Below are 16,198 nucleotides of genomic sequence, written 5' to 3'. Positions count from 1 at the left end.
AGCAAGAATACTGGAGTGGGTACCATTCCCTTCTCCAGGGGATCTTCCTGACCCAGGGATTGAACCTTGGTCTCATGCATTGCAGGTACATTCTTTATTGTCTGAGCCATGAGGGAAGCCCCTAAGAGGGGAAATAGAAGTTAAAAAGGAGAATAAAAGACAGAACTTGCAGGCTCTGTCTGAGAGGCTCTTAGAAGCAAAGGCCTACCATCACAAACTGCAAAATGCTGCTGCTGGAATGTAAATGCAATCAAGTGAGGCAGAAAATGCAGGTGAAAATTTGTTGTGGATTTTCTGACTCATCACATGCCCAGCACTGTGCTATAAATACAGCAGGAAAAAAAAAAAAAAAAACAGAAGTGATGGCTCTGGAGGCTACCAGTCTAGGGAAGAAGATAGCAGAAAAGCCAAGGTAATAAGTGTGAAGAACTAAATAACACTGGGAGCCACAGCAGCAAAGGTGCCCACCTGATATAGGGACCCATTCTGGCCGAAAGAGGGCTTCTTAAGAACAGGCTAGTTAAGCCCAGCTGAGCATAATCCAGTGAAGGCGAAATTCAGGACTCAGGTCCCGTGTGTCTTGAGGGAATACATTTAGCTAAGCCAGAATGGGAGTGAGGAGAAAATGTAGCAAGAGCTGAATCTGAAGAAATCAGCATTCAGGGCCTTGCTGGCTGAGTACCTGAGCTTTTCTCAAGGGCCAGCCACTGAAGGGTGTTGGCCAGGGGAGTGCCACAACGGACATGGTTCAGGAGGATTACTTTGCATAGAAAGATGGCAGGACAAAGCTGGGCAGGAAAGCCAAGAGCTTCAGCAGATGCCTCTCAAGAGGCAAGAAGGACCACACGAAGTCCTCAGTGCCCTGGTAGCAGCGACTGGGGGGAAAGAGATGGGGAAAGAAGCATGAGTGCCTTTTCTCACAGTACTAGAGGCTTGAAGTCCAAGATCAAAGTGGCAGCATGGTTAGTTTCTGATGACAGCTCTTTGCTCTATTGTAGATGGCCACTTCTCACCATGTCCTCACATGGCATAAGGAGAGAGAAAGGGAGAGAGAGAAGGTGAGAGAGGGAGGGAGAGAACAAGCTCTCAGGTGTCTCTTCTTGTTGTTTAGTAGCTAAGCCATGTCCGACTCTTTGTGACTCTGTGGACTGTGGCCTGCCACGTTCATCTGTCCATGGGATTTCCCAAGCAAGAATACTAAGAGTGGGTTGCCATTTCCTTCTCCAGGAGATCTTCCTGACCCAAGGATCGAACCTGTGTCTCCTGTATTGGCAGGCAGGTTCTCTATCACCGAGCCACCAGGAAAGCCTGGTGTCTCTTCTTACAAGGACACTAATCCCACCATGAGGGCCCCACCTGCATGACCTTATCTAAACCTAATAACCCCCCAAAGGTCTCATTTCTAAATACCTGTCTTTAGGAAGGGTTAGGGCTTCAGGATATGAATTTGGGAAGGGGTAGGATTTCGGGGATAGGAAGGACACTGCAGTCCATAGCAGAATGGGATGCTTTCAATCTGTGTATGAAGTCCTGGACACAGCCCATTTATCAAACGGATCAGGATCAAACAGCAAAAACTTTGATAACTGAACTACAGCATGGAACAGCATAGGTTTCAAATTGACCTCTGGGTAGCACACAAGCAACAGACCACAAAAGCACTGCAAAGGCTTTGAAAAATAATTGATATTTAAAACATAGCCCACAAATGTGGGCCAGGACACGCATTCTTAACATAAATAGATTGACTGCCTATTAAAATAGTTATATGAAAAACAGAGTCTCCTAACCTTGTACTCAAAATGTCCAGGATATAGTCCAAAATTACTCATACCAAGAGCCAAGAAAATCTCAACTCAAATGGGAAAAGATAATCAACAGACACTTAGTACTGAGATGACATAGAGGTTGAAATTATCTGACAAGGATTTTAAAACAGTTACATAAACACTTCAATAAGCAATTACAAGAACTCTTTAGGCAAATGGAAAAAGTAAAAAAATATCAGCAAAGGAACAATAGATATGTAGACGAACCAAACGGAACTTTTAGAAATGAAAGCTTTCACAACCAAGGCAAACAAACAAACGACAAAAATAACACTGGATGAGCTCAAGGGTAGAAAGGAAAATACAGAGAAAAGGATCAGTGACGTTTCAGATAGTTGATAAAATTATTTAATTTGAATAAGAAAGAGAAAACAGTTTTATTTTATTATTATTATTATTTTTTGGCAGTGCCACATGGCTTGTGGGATCTTCGTTCCTCAACCAGGGATTGAACCCACTCCCCCTGCCTTAACCACTGGATTACCAGGGAAGCCCTGAATACAGTTTTCTCAAAAAAAAAAAAAAAGTGGCAGAGTGTCAGGACCTATGGGACAATAGCAAAAGATGTAAAATTTGTGTCACCAGAGTCCCAAGAGGAGAGGATGCCCACTTTCACCACTTCTATTCAACATAATACTAGACATCTAGTGAGAGCAACTAGCCAAGAAAAAGAAAATAAAAGGTTTATCTCTGTTCTTATATGACATGATCTTATATCAAGATAACCCTAAAGATTACACACAAATACAAAATAGACTGTCAGAACTAACAATAAGTGAATTCAGAAAAGCTGAAGAATATAAAATATACTCAAAAATCAGTTATATTTCTAATATACCAAAAATGAACTATGTGAAAAAGATTATGAAAACAATTCCACTTGTTTTAATAGCATCAAAAAGAATAATGTACTTAGGAATTAAATTAACTAAAGAGGCAAAAAGTTTTGTACACTTAAAAGTACAAAATATTGCTGAAAGAAATTTAAAAGATACAAATAAATGAAAAGACATCTCATGCTTATGGACTGGAAAAATTAATATAGTTAAGATGTCAGTATTATCCAAAGCAATCTATAGATTCAATGCAATCTCATCAAAATCTCAATGGTGATTTTTACAGTAATAGAAAAAAATCTGCCGTAAAATTCAAAATTCAACGAACTCCAAATAACCAAAAACAATCCTGAAAAAGCAGAAAGTTGGAGGTCTCATACTTGCTGATTTCAAAACTTTCTACAAAGCTAAAGTAATCAAAACAATGTGGTACTGGCATAAAGACAGACACACAGGCCAATGTAATAACACAGAGAGCCAAAAAATAAACTCTTGCACATGTGGTCAGATGCTTTTCAACAAGGGTGGCAAAACCATTCAATAGGGAAAGGATAGTCGTTTCAGCAAATGGTGCTGGGAAAACTGAATATCGAAATGGAAAAGAATGAAGTTGGACACTCATTATACCGTTTACAAAAATAAACTCAGAATGGATCAAAGACCTAAATATAAGGGCTAAAACTATAAAACTCTTAGAAGAAAGCATAGGGGTAACTTTATGACATTGAATTTGATAATAATTTCTGAGTTGGACTTGGATATGATGACAAAAGAAAAAACAGATCAATTGGGCTACATCAAAATTAAAAACGTCTGTACATAAAAGGACACAATCAATAGAGTGAAAAGGCAACCCATGGAATGGGTGAAAATATATACAAATCATATATCTGATAAAGGTTTCACAGCCAGAACATATGAAGAACTAGAACTCAACAACAAAACACAAACTACCTAATTCAAAAATGGGGAATGTAGTTGAGTAGCTATATTTAAGTGGATATTCAACAGAAATCTCCAAAGAAAATGTGCAAGTGGCCAGTGAGCCCATGAAAATATGCTCAACATCCTTAAATCATTAGGGAGACACAAATCAAAATTACAATGAGATACCACCTCACATCCATAAGACGGCTACTATCCAACAAACAGAAAATAAGTATTGGGGAGGATGTGGAGAAATTGAAATCCTGTCTGTTAGTGGGAATGTAAAAATAGCACAATTGTGGAAAACAGTGTATCAGTTCCTCAAAAAATTAAATGAAGAATTATCACATGGGCCAGCAATTCTACTGCATATATACTCAAAAGAATTGAAAGCAGGATCTTAAGGTGGTGTTTATACACTTATGTCCATAGCAGCATTATCCACAGTAGTCAAAAGGTAGAAGCAACCCAAGTATCCATCAATGAACGAATGGATAAGCAAAACATGGCACAGCCATACAATGGAACACTATGGAGCTTTAAATAGGAAGGAAGGTCCGACACATGGTACAACATGGATGAACCCTGAGGACACTGGGCTAAGTGGAATAAGCTAGTCACGAAGGAACAAACACTGTATATCCCTCCAGGCTTGCATGGAATGGGGAAGGAGCAATTTCCTCAAATAAAAAGCGGAAAGTGTACTGAGCAGAAAATAATTTGTCCCCATAAATCCAAGGGGACCACGACCAAATGGCAAACACCCACAGGACCTCAACACATCTGTGGTCACATTCCCACCCTTAGCTGTTCTGAGCAGCATCTGCTCAGAGCTAAACTCAGAGAAGTTCCTTTCTGGCTTTCCTTTCCAAATCTGTGGTTCCCACAGCAGCCAGTCTTATACCGCAGAGCCCTGTCCTGACTTGGGTTCAGAAAAGAGCGTGGTGCAGACCCAGCAGACATTTCCCCAGGGCGAGGTGGGGTGGATCAAGGAAGAATCCATTTCCTTCTGAGCATCTGAATGAATACCATGGAAATCTGAGAGCTCCAGGGGCCACCATGGCCTCAGACTGTAAAGAGGAGAAGTCTAGCTGCTTGGAAATAAGAGAGAAGCAGATGCCTGGAGAAAAACATATGGGTGAAAAAAGTGTCCTCCAGGGTTCTCAGCGGCCTTCCATTCCCAGTTCTCATCTTTCCCAGGGTCTGACTGCTTACCCAACTTGGGCTCCATGAGGTACTGATGCATCCGTATAATAAATTCCCTTTTCAAAGCTGCCTACACATTTCCCTTATTCACAAAGTTACAAACAATATGGATTAAAGGAGATTTCAGGACTTCCCTGGTGGTCCAGTGGTTAACAATCCACCTGCCAACGCAGGGGACACAGTTTCTATCCCCAGTCTGGGAGGATCCCACATGCCGCAGAGCAGCTAAACCTATGTGCCACAACTACTGGGCCTGTTCTAGAGCCCGTGCCCCGCAACAAGGGAAGCCACTGCAAGAGGCCTGAGCACCACAACAAAGAGAAGCCGCCGTTCGCCAGAACTAGAGAAAGCCCAAGCCCAGCAGCGAAAACCCAGTGCGGTCAAAAATAAATACATATATATTTAAAGGAGATTTCAAAGTCTGGGTCAGGGAACGGGGCTGTTCTGTAGAGACCGGGCCTCCCACATCACCCGTGAAGTCTGCTGGGACCTGAGGCCCCAGATGCGACAGTGCTCTAGAATGCCAAGTTACACCTCTATAGGGGAAAGAGGCAGTCTCAGAAGTTTGGTGCTAGGTTGCTTACTGGGAGAACACCCAGAGTCCACTCAACTCATGGACTAAATTCTGCAAACAAACCTCTCCCAGTTCTATCTCAAGGGCAGCCTAAATACTGTCGGTTCTCCAGAGCAGTCCCGATTTTTAATGTGTTGCCAATATCTGCTCCTGTGTCACCATTTTTGGTGAAGAAATGTGGTCACCATAAATATATTCCAACAGGATTCCAAGGATTTTTCAAAGACATCTCTCATAGATTGTCTCGGCTCAGCAAGTAAGTACTATGTGTACACTGGATAAAGGAATTAGTGATCAGAAGCTACTGGACAGGGCAGCATGCATTCCACAGGGCCCAGGGAGCTGGTGCTGTTTGTTCTGAAGCCACAAAGCACCTGATCATTTGTGTCGGGCTAACTTTCTGTACAACATATTAAACGTACAGAAAGAAAATTCTACTGTGCATAATTCTAGCTAGATGACCTTATTTATGAGCTTCAGTTTCCTCACCCTTAAAATAATAGTTAAAAATTACTTTCTTCATAAGTAAAGCACAGTGCCTGACATATCGTAAGTGATGGTAGGCAAATGGTGCAAATGGAGGTGTAAAGCAACTGAACAGATTGCTAAACTTCCAAGAATGGTAATTTCTACAGTTACAAATAGGCTTCAGGTGAGTGCTCTTAAAGGCTGTTCCCACATTTAAATGCTCAAGATCAAAGTATTCTTTCTTCTAAGATTTTCCCAGAAAGTTTCTCCTCTCCCACTCCCATATTCCACCACCCCCAATCGCATTATCTCCATAAATAGTGCCCCAGTCCCCTGTTACTCAGATTAAAATCTAGTCACCCTGGCTCTTCTCTCTCTCTTAAGTCTTCCATCTAAACCACTCACAAATCCTGCCAGTTCTACCTTCAAAATTCACAAGGTTCTTAAGTTCATAAGGTTTAGAATGAGACCACTACACCCTAGTTCAAAGATGACAGTAACTTTAACACAATTAAAAGTTATCATCTTTATACTACGTAATTTATAAGAGGAGGTCAGAGCCACCCACTCCCCCCAAAGACATCTTCTTTGGGAAGTGCTCTTCCCTTTCCATGAGCAATGGTTCACTTAGGGTGGGTGCAAGGGAGTAGGGTTGGTGAGCTGTAGGTCCCTCAAGGAGCTTGATGGAAGTGGTACTTTTTAAATAGAGTGTGAAACAGAGAGAGAATTATATTTCCAGGCCACTGCTCATATATTCAGGAGCACTACCTCCTCAAGACACTTTTTAGATATCTGTAAAAATGGATATCCTAGGACCTTCTGTTTCAGTGTCTACCTGGTCTCCTAAATGGGGGATAGAGACTTGGCAGAAGTCTTGGCTAGGTCCATGCTGGTCTCCAGCACAAGGCATCAGAGAGAATGATGAATTCACAGTCAAGGTGGTGATGAATGGGAAGAAAAGGTCTTGGACTTGGAGATCCCATTTCTATGGGGATAGGTTTTATGGGTGTGCTGGCAGGTGGAACAGTTTGTGAATGTCACATCTCTGAGAATTAAAAAGGGATGTCTCTCTTTGGAAATACACGAGCATTGCTGACTGGGTGGGGCTCTAACCTATTCCCAGGCTGAACATGTCCCGAAGAGATTTTTATTGATTGGTATGTTTTAGTTTAGTTTTTTGTGAAGCGTGTGAATACAAGTAGAATGAAATTCTTCTTTTAGGATTGATCATAAAATCAACTTGTCATGTTGCTGTGGATGTAACTTATCATTTTTGAAGTTCCATTGGAATTCTCTTCTAGGAAAAAATATGTTTATGGAATCTTGTATAGTGCTTGAAAATAATACCTGTATGACATAGGATTAGTTTGTTTGAGGTCAAGAAAGAGACTTAAGGGATGAATCAGGCCCTGAAGCTCAGCTCCCAGGCCATTCTGTCCCTCTGGCTTGTGTACTCTCAGAGATTTGAACAGTCCTGGATGTTGCTCTTTGGAAATGAGCAGACACTGCTTCCTTTTCTCAAATCTGTGGAAAGGTCACCAGGATAATGCATCTACCAGGTTGAAGACCAGCTTTGGGAGAACTTGAGAAACACAGTGGGAGAAGACCAGGAAAGGAAGATTCCAGCTACATGGTCTGGCTGTGGGGAAAGGGTAAGATAAGTTGGGGCCAGGAAGACCCAGGGCCCACCTCAGGGGGCTCTGAGGCTGAATGTGAAAGCAGAAACCTTGGCTGCCTTGGCATCCAGTACAGCCCTAGGGTCTGGAACAACACTTATAATAGGTTATGAGACATACAACTTACCTGCTGGGTGAATGAATGGAGCGTTCACACAAGCACATTGCTCTACGAGAAACTCCTCAACAACACCCCATTCACAGTAGGACCAGGGAGGCTGAACAGTTGTCACCTCGGGCCTATTTCCTCCCCCTTTCAGCAGAGAACTCACTCAGCTTGTCTGAATTAGTTCACATAAAACAGGCTGAAGTCAGTGGCTAAGCTTCAGAGGCTTCTCCTTTTGACACTTCCTGACCAGGAAGATTTCATTATTTTATAACTGTTCAACTGGTTCCATTCGGCCTGAAAAATGAAGGGCATTACAGTGGCGTGGTGCTTCTAGAACTTTTTCACATGGGTCCAATCCAGTTGTGCCAGGCCTGGGCCTACCTCTGGGTGCGCCCTGCGGCTTCTTGGCTGGTACTTTCTTCCTATTAAAGATAATTGTATATATAAGCCCTGAGTGGCTTTAGCGATGGGTGGTCCCTGTTCCTTGTTCATGACAGCGGCCCAATTCACATCCTTCTACCCCCAGAAGGCTGCCTTGGAGGACAACTCTAGAATCTAGTGAGGACTTGGGACAAGAAGAGGGAAGGGTAAAAAGAAGGCAGAGAACAAACCAAAGGAAGTAAAATTCATGAATGAGAGATAGTACAGTTTTTTGGAAAGAATCCTGCAAAGCGTTTAGAAAAATTGATTCCTGATCTGATACATCTCACTGACAGGCCAGCCAAATGTATTTTGTTGGACTCGTACAGCAGGTAATTAAGCTGACTGAACAAGACCTCAAGTTGCAGGATGAAACCCTCTGAAAGTATTGATTCAACCTCATCCCCCAGGGTTCAGGACCCATCAGCCGAAGAAATCCCATCAACCCTGATGATGTGTACTTTAGAAAGCCAAGGGGCTTTCTCCTCAAGCCTCTACGCTGACCTTTCCTCTTGGCCCAAGGCATTTATCCAGGTACACAGGGTGTATTAGGATTACGGGCTCCACTTTCTCCTGCAAGGAGGAAGCCTAGGGAGGTTCTATCATCTGTAACAGACCCAGCCCGCGAGCTGAGGCCGCCCTGAATGCCTTCCAGAGCTGAGGTGGTGGCAATGATCAAGTGGCATTGATCACTTCAGCTGAAATCAAGGACAAGTTTTCACATCACCTTTCCTAACTGGATGATTCCCATTGGAGGGAAAAGTGCCCTCAGGGTCCACATGCATAGTGAATCTGAGCAAACAATGGTAACCTTATTTTGAAGAGATCTCAGTAATTGTCAGGGGCTTCCCAGGTGGCACGACTGGTAAAGGCCCTGCCTGCCAATGCAAGAGTCTTAAGAGGCATGGGTTTGATCCCTGGGTCGGGAAGATCCTCTAGAGGAAGGCATGGCAACCCACTCCAGTATTCTTGCCTGTAGAATCCCATGGACAGGGGAGACAGTTCATAACATCACAACAAGTTGATACAATTGAAACAACTCAGCATGCACACACACACAGCAGTTGTCAGGGCTAAAGGAGCCGCCAGTGGTTAAGCACTCAAAGGTCTCTTATGACAACCCCAAGGTACCAGTCACCTGTGGGCCTGACACGATGGAGACAGGTGTCTTTATCCAACAGAGCCATGAGCCATGAAACAGAGCCCAGAGCCCTAAGTCCTTCCCTTCTCTGAGTTTCCCCAGCATACTTGAAGAGATGTGTATGGCCTTTGATTTCTCTGGGGGAAATAAAGATCTCTTGGCCTCTGCCCCAAGAATCTTACTCCGTAAAGGAGCTGCATTGAGGACATAGCGGGATGGGAGAATCAGTATCATGTCTCATTGATTTACTCCTGGCTTGATGGTTTCCTATGGTGGTGATCTTGGTGCTTCATTATTTATGTAGACTTTAATTCTATCCTGTGCTTTCTGATTGATTCTTGGATGAAAGACTCAAGTAACATACACTGATAGTCAAGTGCATAATTTATACAAATTTTAGGTATATAATATGTAAGAGGCACAGAAGACCTGAAGCAGTGTAGGTAGACAAACATGAAATAAATTAACAAAATGAGCCTGTCTTAGTATGTCAGGTTACAATAGATAACACTAAAAACTGGAATAACTGTGTGTGATTTTCCCCCCTCTTTGGTCACACCACATGGCATGAGGGATCTTAGTTCCCCGACCAGGGATCGAACTTGCACCCCCTGCACTGGAAGCACAGTCTTAACCACTGGACCTCTAGGGAAGTCTTCTGTGCAGACTTTAAAGGAATTTTGTGTTATTTTAACTTAGTGCTTAAATTTGGGGCTCTGGAATGAATTAACAATTTTCCACTGAAATTAAACTTAATTATGTTTTGTAACTTAGGAGAATTTGCCCCAGATGAGGCTTTTTTTCTTTCCTCTTCTGATCTTTATGTTATAAGCATTTTCAGATTTAAAGTATAATGAATATGCATACATATGTGATCAAAATTTAACAACTGCTGACATTTTGCCATGTTTGCTTTACCTATAACTGTTCTGCAAATGTTTTTGAAAATAAATTACAGACACATTGACATTTCAGTCCTTAGGTTTCTCTGAAATTTTCTCTGAAAATATGACATTTTCCCACATAACTAGTATAAAACTATCACACCTAACAAAACCAATAGTCATTCCTTAAACTTATCTAATACTCAGTAAAAATCATATTTCTCGAGAATAAATTACTCAACCTACAGTTGGAGAAACATTGTAATCTGGGAGAGAACCTGAAGATATTATATTTATATATCTAAGACTCTATAATAGTTTCCCTGTGGAAAGAACCAAAATAGCTCCCTTATACAAGGGAAAAAAGTAACAGAAATTTTCATTTTGTTCAAAAAAGTTTTAGACAGCATCAACAGAAACTTGTAAATTTCACTGCTATTGTCTGAGTGTGCATCAAGGTGAACAGGACGTTCAAAGTTCCCAAAGGGGACTCTTTTCCTTGGGCATCAGTAGGAATCCCTGAACTGGAGACACAGCACATCTTTCCTCTCCTCTTTAGATACACACCGATATGTGAGGTACACTGATGATCAGTTCTCAAACTCTCAAGACCACTGCCTCCCAAAGAAAGTGACCTTCCTGGATTCTCAAAACCCACTAAGGATGGCTCTGGCCAGCACCGCTCTGTGCTATTCTGTTCTCACAGCTGTGCTCCTCGGGGTGTCTGTGAAGCACTGAGACACTGGATCATCAAGGCCAGAAACTGACTCTCAGCTACATCCCACTTACCTTCCTCCTCCTAGGTTTCCTCTGTTCTTACTCTCCATCAGCCCTCCCAACACGGGCACCTGCATAGCTCAGCAAGTGACATTTACATTTGTGTTTACTGTGGTTATTTCTACTGTTTAGGCTAAAATCATGACTGTGGTTTTGGCTTAAAAATAAAGGCAGAAGGATAAGACAGTGGTTTATATCAGGAGCACTGACGCTGTCCCTCCCATCATGCCTTGATCCAAGTCAGAATCTAGAGTCAGGTTGGGACTCTCTCCTTTTTTCACTGAAATGAACACACACTCTGAGTCTACACACATCATTGCTGGATGCACTAAGGGCTCCGTCACTGCCTTCTACTGTGTCCTGGAATGCATGGGATCCCTGGCCCTGGGAAGCACTGCTGTGGATTCCCCAGTCAGGAACCTACCTGACACCCTCGGTGAAGCCAAGTTCAGGCATGCTGGTGTCCTGCAGTGTCTGGGTCACCTCCTTCCCTGTCACAGCACCATGGTGACCATGCAGACCTTTTTCTTCTCGGCCTCCAGTGCAGGACTACCAGGCTGCATCTTTGCCACCCGAGTGCTACATCAATATTCTGCTGAGTACTGATAAGAAAACCTTGCAGGGTTTATTTTAGGGTCTATTTAAGGAGTAAAACAGGCCCTGGAGTCAATAAACATTTCAAAGATTCATCTTATGGTTCTCAAATAAGATGTCTGATAGGTAGCAGACACATGAAAAAATCACCATTTTTATAGAGATAGTGATTTCAAACCGAATTTATAATTTCACCTCTTTCTCAGTTAGCAGAGGTTTTTTCTCCTGTGTTCTCTAGTATACCAGGGGCACAGCTATGCTCAGTCAACAGTTCTTGAAACTTCAAAGTTACTTTGGATATTCCACTCTACAAAATTAAATCTATTATCCCTATTATCTATTTACAGGTACAAAAACTTCATTTTACCCTTCAGTTCTTGACTGAATTTTCTAGCCAAGACACTGATAGTTGGTACAATCTACCAGGTGGTCTACTATTAATATTTTAATTAAATTAAAATATTTTGGTCTCAAATTATTTTGGTCCCAAAAAACCTTTAGGCAGCATCAATAGAAGTTAATGCTCATTCCTAAATAAAATGGCTTTTCACATACTAATATGGGGACTTTTTCCCCTATTTTTTCTTCTAATATATTTAGAGTTTTATTTTTACCTTTTAACTATTCAGTTTATCTGGTGTTTGTTTTTGTGGTTTGTGAAGGAAGCTACACCATCCCTTTTTTTTAAGAGAGAGAACTGGAGGGTATGTGGTTTGCTATCTGTCCTGAGTGAGTCAGGTCTACTGAACATTAGTGACTAAAGTGAAAGACTGAAGAGATTTTGGGGTCCAAAGCCCCAACTTTGGAGAGGCCCTAAATGATGACAGGGCTGTTTATAAGCTGAAGATGTCATAAGCAAGGAGGGAACAGAATCGTAGTTTCCTGGGAGCCTGGGAATCCTGCGGGATCTGGGCCACCCAGGGGTCAGTTACAGGACAACAAGATTAGAGAGACACAGAAGTGCATCAGACGGAAGAAATTCCTGCAATTCAGAGCCAGTCAGCATAAGAGATAGAGACGGGAGAGGCGGAGTCTGCCCTGAGCTCACACTGCCCACCATCTGGAGGGACAGGAACATTCAGGATGTGAGGGAGTTGGAGGGAGTCTCTGCATTACCCCAGGGTGGGGAGGATGAAACCTCAAGTTACAGTAACAGAGAATTACAGAAGCAGTGTGTGTGCTTTCTATTGCCATGAGAGCAAATGATCATAAATTTGGTGGCTTTAAAACAACACAAATGCACTCTCTTTCATTTCTGTAGGTAAGAAGTCTGACATGGCTTTCCCTGGGCTGTGTTCCTTCCTGGAAGCTCCAGGACAGAATCCATTTCTTTGCCTTTTCCAGCTTCTAGAGGCTCTTACACTCTTGTGCGTCTCCCGGGTCATTCCTCCGTGGTTGTTATCTCCTTTTGATACTCTCCCATCTCCCTCTTCAACTTTTAAGGACCCTTGTGATTAGATTGGACCCACCCAGAAAATCCAGGACCAGCTTCCCTTCACAAGGTCCTCAACTTAATCACATCGACAAAAGCATGTGACAGATTCACAGCTTCAGGGATTAGGTAACAGACATCTTCCGAGGACAATTTCTCTGTCTACCACACATTGAAAAGGAAGAAGAAGAAAAAAAAAAAAAAAGAATCCTCAAACTTCTATCCATCATACAGTGGAGAAGTTGTGTTTCTGAGGCAGAAGCCATCAGTGTATGTGGGATCTGTAACTCCAGTCAGAAGGCTGCCTTAACAGGGAAAATAGCCACACTCCACGAGGCCATGGCCCCACCTCTTCCTGATCAGATCTCTGACGGCTCCTCTCCAGGCAAGGCCAGGGCTCCAGCCTGTCCTTTTTAGGGTACGAAAATGCAGCTTCCACCAACACCAACCCTACCATGTCCTTGAAACTAATCTGTGTTGTTTCCTGTGAAGGACAGTTCACACAGCCAGGAAACAGAGGTTTTAGGATGAGAAGCACTTCTTACTGGGAGGGATGACGCTGTTGGGGAAAGGCCATGGTTAGGACAGTGACATGGGGGCAACTGCCCAGTAGAAGCCCTCCAGGCTCCCCGGCCCAGTCACGTGGTGGCAGTAGAGAAGTTTAGAAGACAAGGGTGGATGAGGAAGGAGCTCACTGCACATCAACAGAAGAGCTGTGGACGCAGAAGTGCTTACAGAAGGCAACCCGCAGGCTGCACAGGCTGCACAGGCTGCCTCCCGCTCAGGCCGGTTGGTCCTAAGAGACTTTCTGATGACGAGTGTGGGGGACTGAGAATTACGCAGCCTGGAGCCTGGGGCAGTAGGAAGCTGACACTCCGCGAAGAGGACACCTGGCGTTTTGATTGGCAGTTGCCTGACAGTTGTGGCTCAGCCTATCCCATTTGAGGCCCGTTACTGGCTTGACACTGGGCATTGGTGAACAGTGAGAGACTAGCTCCCCTTGTGTTGTTCTTCCCTGGCATGTCTGTCATGGAATAAAATGAGCCCTGCCCAGCAAGCCCCTATTATTAAATGAAAACAGTACGTCCAAGAAAGGAGTAAACCAGCTATCAACGGACTCTCCCACCTGCGTGGAAGTGTGGCCTTGCGATGTGGGGTCTTCAGTATACCACTGTCCTGGAGGATGCCTGGGAAAGAGCTAAAGCATGTAGGGGGAAAACGAAAAAACAAAAAAACTCTGCCCATGAACAGAGATGCAGACTGGAGCTTGTCCTGTAAGACACCCCCTGAACACACCTTGTTATATTTTCAGCAACTTGCAGCCAGTAGCCAACAGCCGTCAGTTGTGGCACCTGACCACTGAACAACCTGGATACAGTCCCAACCCCTTAGGGACAAACTGTGGCAGCAGACTGCTCAGGATTCACACGCTCTGTTCATAACCCACGGAAAAGGACCCTTTGGCAATGAACATCAGTGGAACCAATGATCAGTTCTGCGTCACACAGGTAAAGACCGCAGCCACCTGCACATACCATCGCCCAGACTCTGGAGACCCCTTACCCTTGCCCCAGGGGTACCACTGGGTGTCAACTACCGTGATCCCCTTTCTGGGTACCACACAACAATTCCTACTTGCAGAACAGACGCAGGACGTGCCATTTGACAACTCCTAAACGTGCTGCTGCATATCTGAACTCCCTGAACACATCCAGTCCGACAGTGATCCCTCCCTCGTGGTCACGAGTGCCAACATCTGGCATTAATGTGGTATTTCATGCCCAGTATCACCCACAGACAATAGAAGCCATGAAAAGATGAAGTGGACTCTTTTTTAAAAACGGGGGACATCATAAGTGGACCCTAATTGTGGCAATTTTCCAGAAACGTACCACCATTTAAGTACACTATTTAATTAGGATGGAGGATAAGAAAAGGCCCACCCTGCCTGCAAGAGACCCCAGCCACACAATGAGACTTCTCCCACCTCCATTTTCCCCTCCTGTGCCCACCTTCAGGAACCCAGACCACAGGGTCTGTGGGAGGCCGAGCAGAGCTGGGGACCAGGCAGTTTGGGGACATAATGAGCATAAGCATAAGGTGATAACTCCTAGGGTGGTCCTGCCAGCATGGCCAGCATGATCTGAGATGCCATGTATAATCTCCTAGGGATGAATCCATCCGGAGTAAGAAACGGCGAGGATTTTTTAAAGGGTTAAAACTCCCGTGCTTCAGGGACAGGTCATACAGATACTGACCATGGGGCCATGAAAGGACAGCTGTTCTGCTGGTGGGAGGAGACCTCGGACGCTCTGGAGGTCAAAGGTGTTGCGGGGAGGGGGAAGGGGGTACGGCATTTAGTGACTTGGCTGTCACCTGCAGGACCCCTGGCCCAGCCCGTCATCTCAGAATGCCTTGCCAACCTCACCCCAGACCATTGCCATGCCTTCCGATCTGAGTCCTGGACACCCCCTCTTGGGACACTCTGAACTGAGGACTGACTGGGAAGGCAGAATGGCTTCCACCAAACGACAAAACGGTATTTCCTAGATGCTGATATGAACTCCCTTAGCTTCACCTTATTACGGCTGGTGCCCTGTGGTTACTCTCTACTGTCAAAACAAAAACAAACCCCTCTTGTGTGCCTCTTGCAGAACTGAACTGGTTGCTGGCTCTGTCACCGCCAGCCCCGACCTGGTCCTGCTGGTGGGACCACCTCCCACTCTCCTGGTTTCTTACCCACCCACCTTGGACCTGAGCCGGGGAGGCCTCCGCCAGGGGCACTTACTCAGAACTCAGGTCCAGCTCCCCCTTCTCTGTACGTAGCAAGCAGAGGAAGCAATGTCCCTGGTGAACTGGGGGGAAGCAGACACCCGCCTGTCATACACCAGTAATGTGACGGAGCAGGGGAAGGGGCACTAGAGAGGGCTGGGGAGCAGGGAGACTTTTGCCTTGGGACACGGGGCTTCATGGGATCGGGGCCTGTGAATATGGCACAGACTGGGACCCAGTGGGACCAGAGGAGGACATTTCTAGGGGAGAGAACAGGGGCAGGAGCTGGAGAGCAGGGAGGGCAGCAGACAGGTTTGACTGTCGAAGGGAAGTAGTCAAGGGTGGGGCGGGGGGCAGGGGGAAGCAGGGTTTGAGAGCTTGCATGAGAGACTGCCTGCAGGGCCAGGGCAAAGGTGGGTCTGCAGAGTCAGGGCTGCAGTGAAAAGTGGGGGGTTGGGTTGTGTGACTCGGACACATCTGCTCACTGAGAGGCCATTTACTAACTCTCAAGTGTCTCCGTCTTTCTCATCCCCAAGTCCAGGCCCTTGAAGGC

Source organism: Bos grunniens, chromosome 22 (assembly GCF_055505025.1).
Source record: "Bos grunniens cultivar Pamir isolate PY7600 chromosome 22, Bosgru_T2T1.0, whole genome shotgun sequence".
In the NCBI taxonomy this organism is placed as follows: domain Eukaryota; kingdom Metazoa; phylum Chordata; class Mammalia; order Artiodactyla; family Bovidae; genus Bos; species Bos grunniens.
This window is presented reverse-complemented; position numbering follows the sequence as displayed.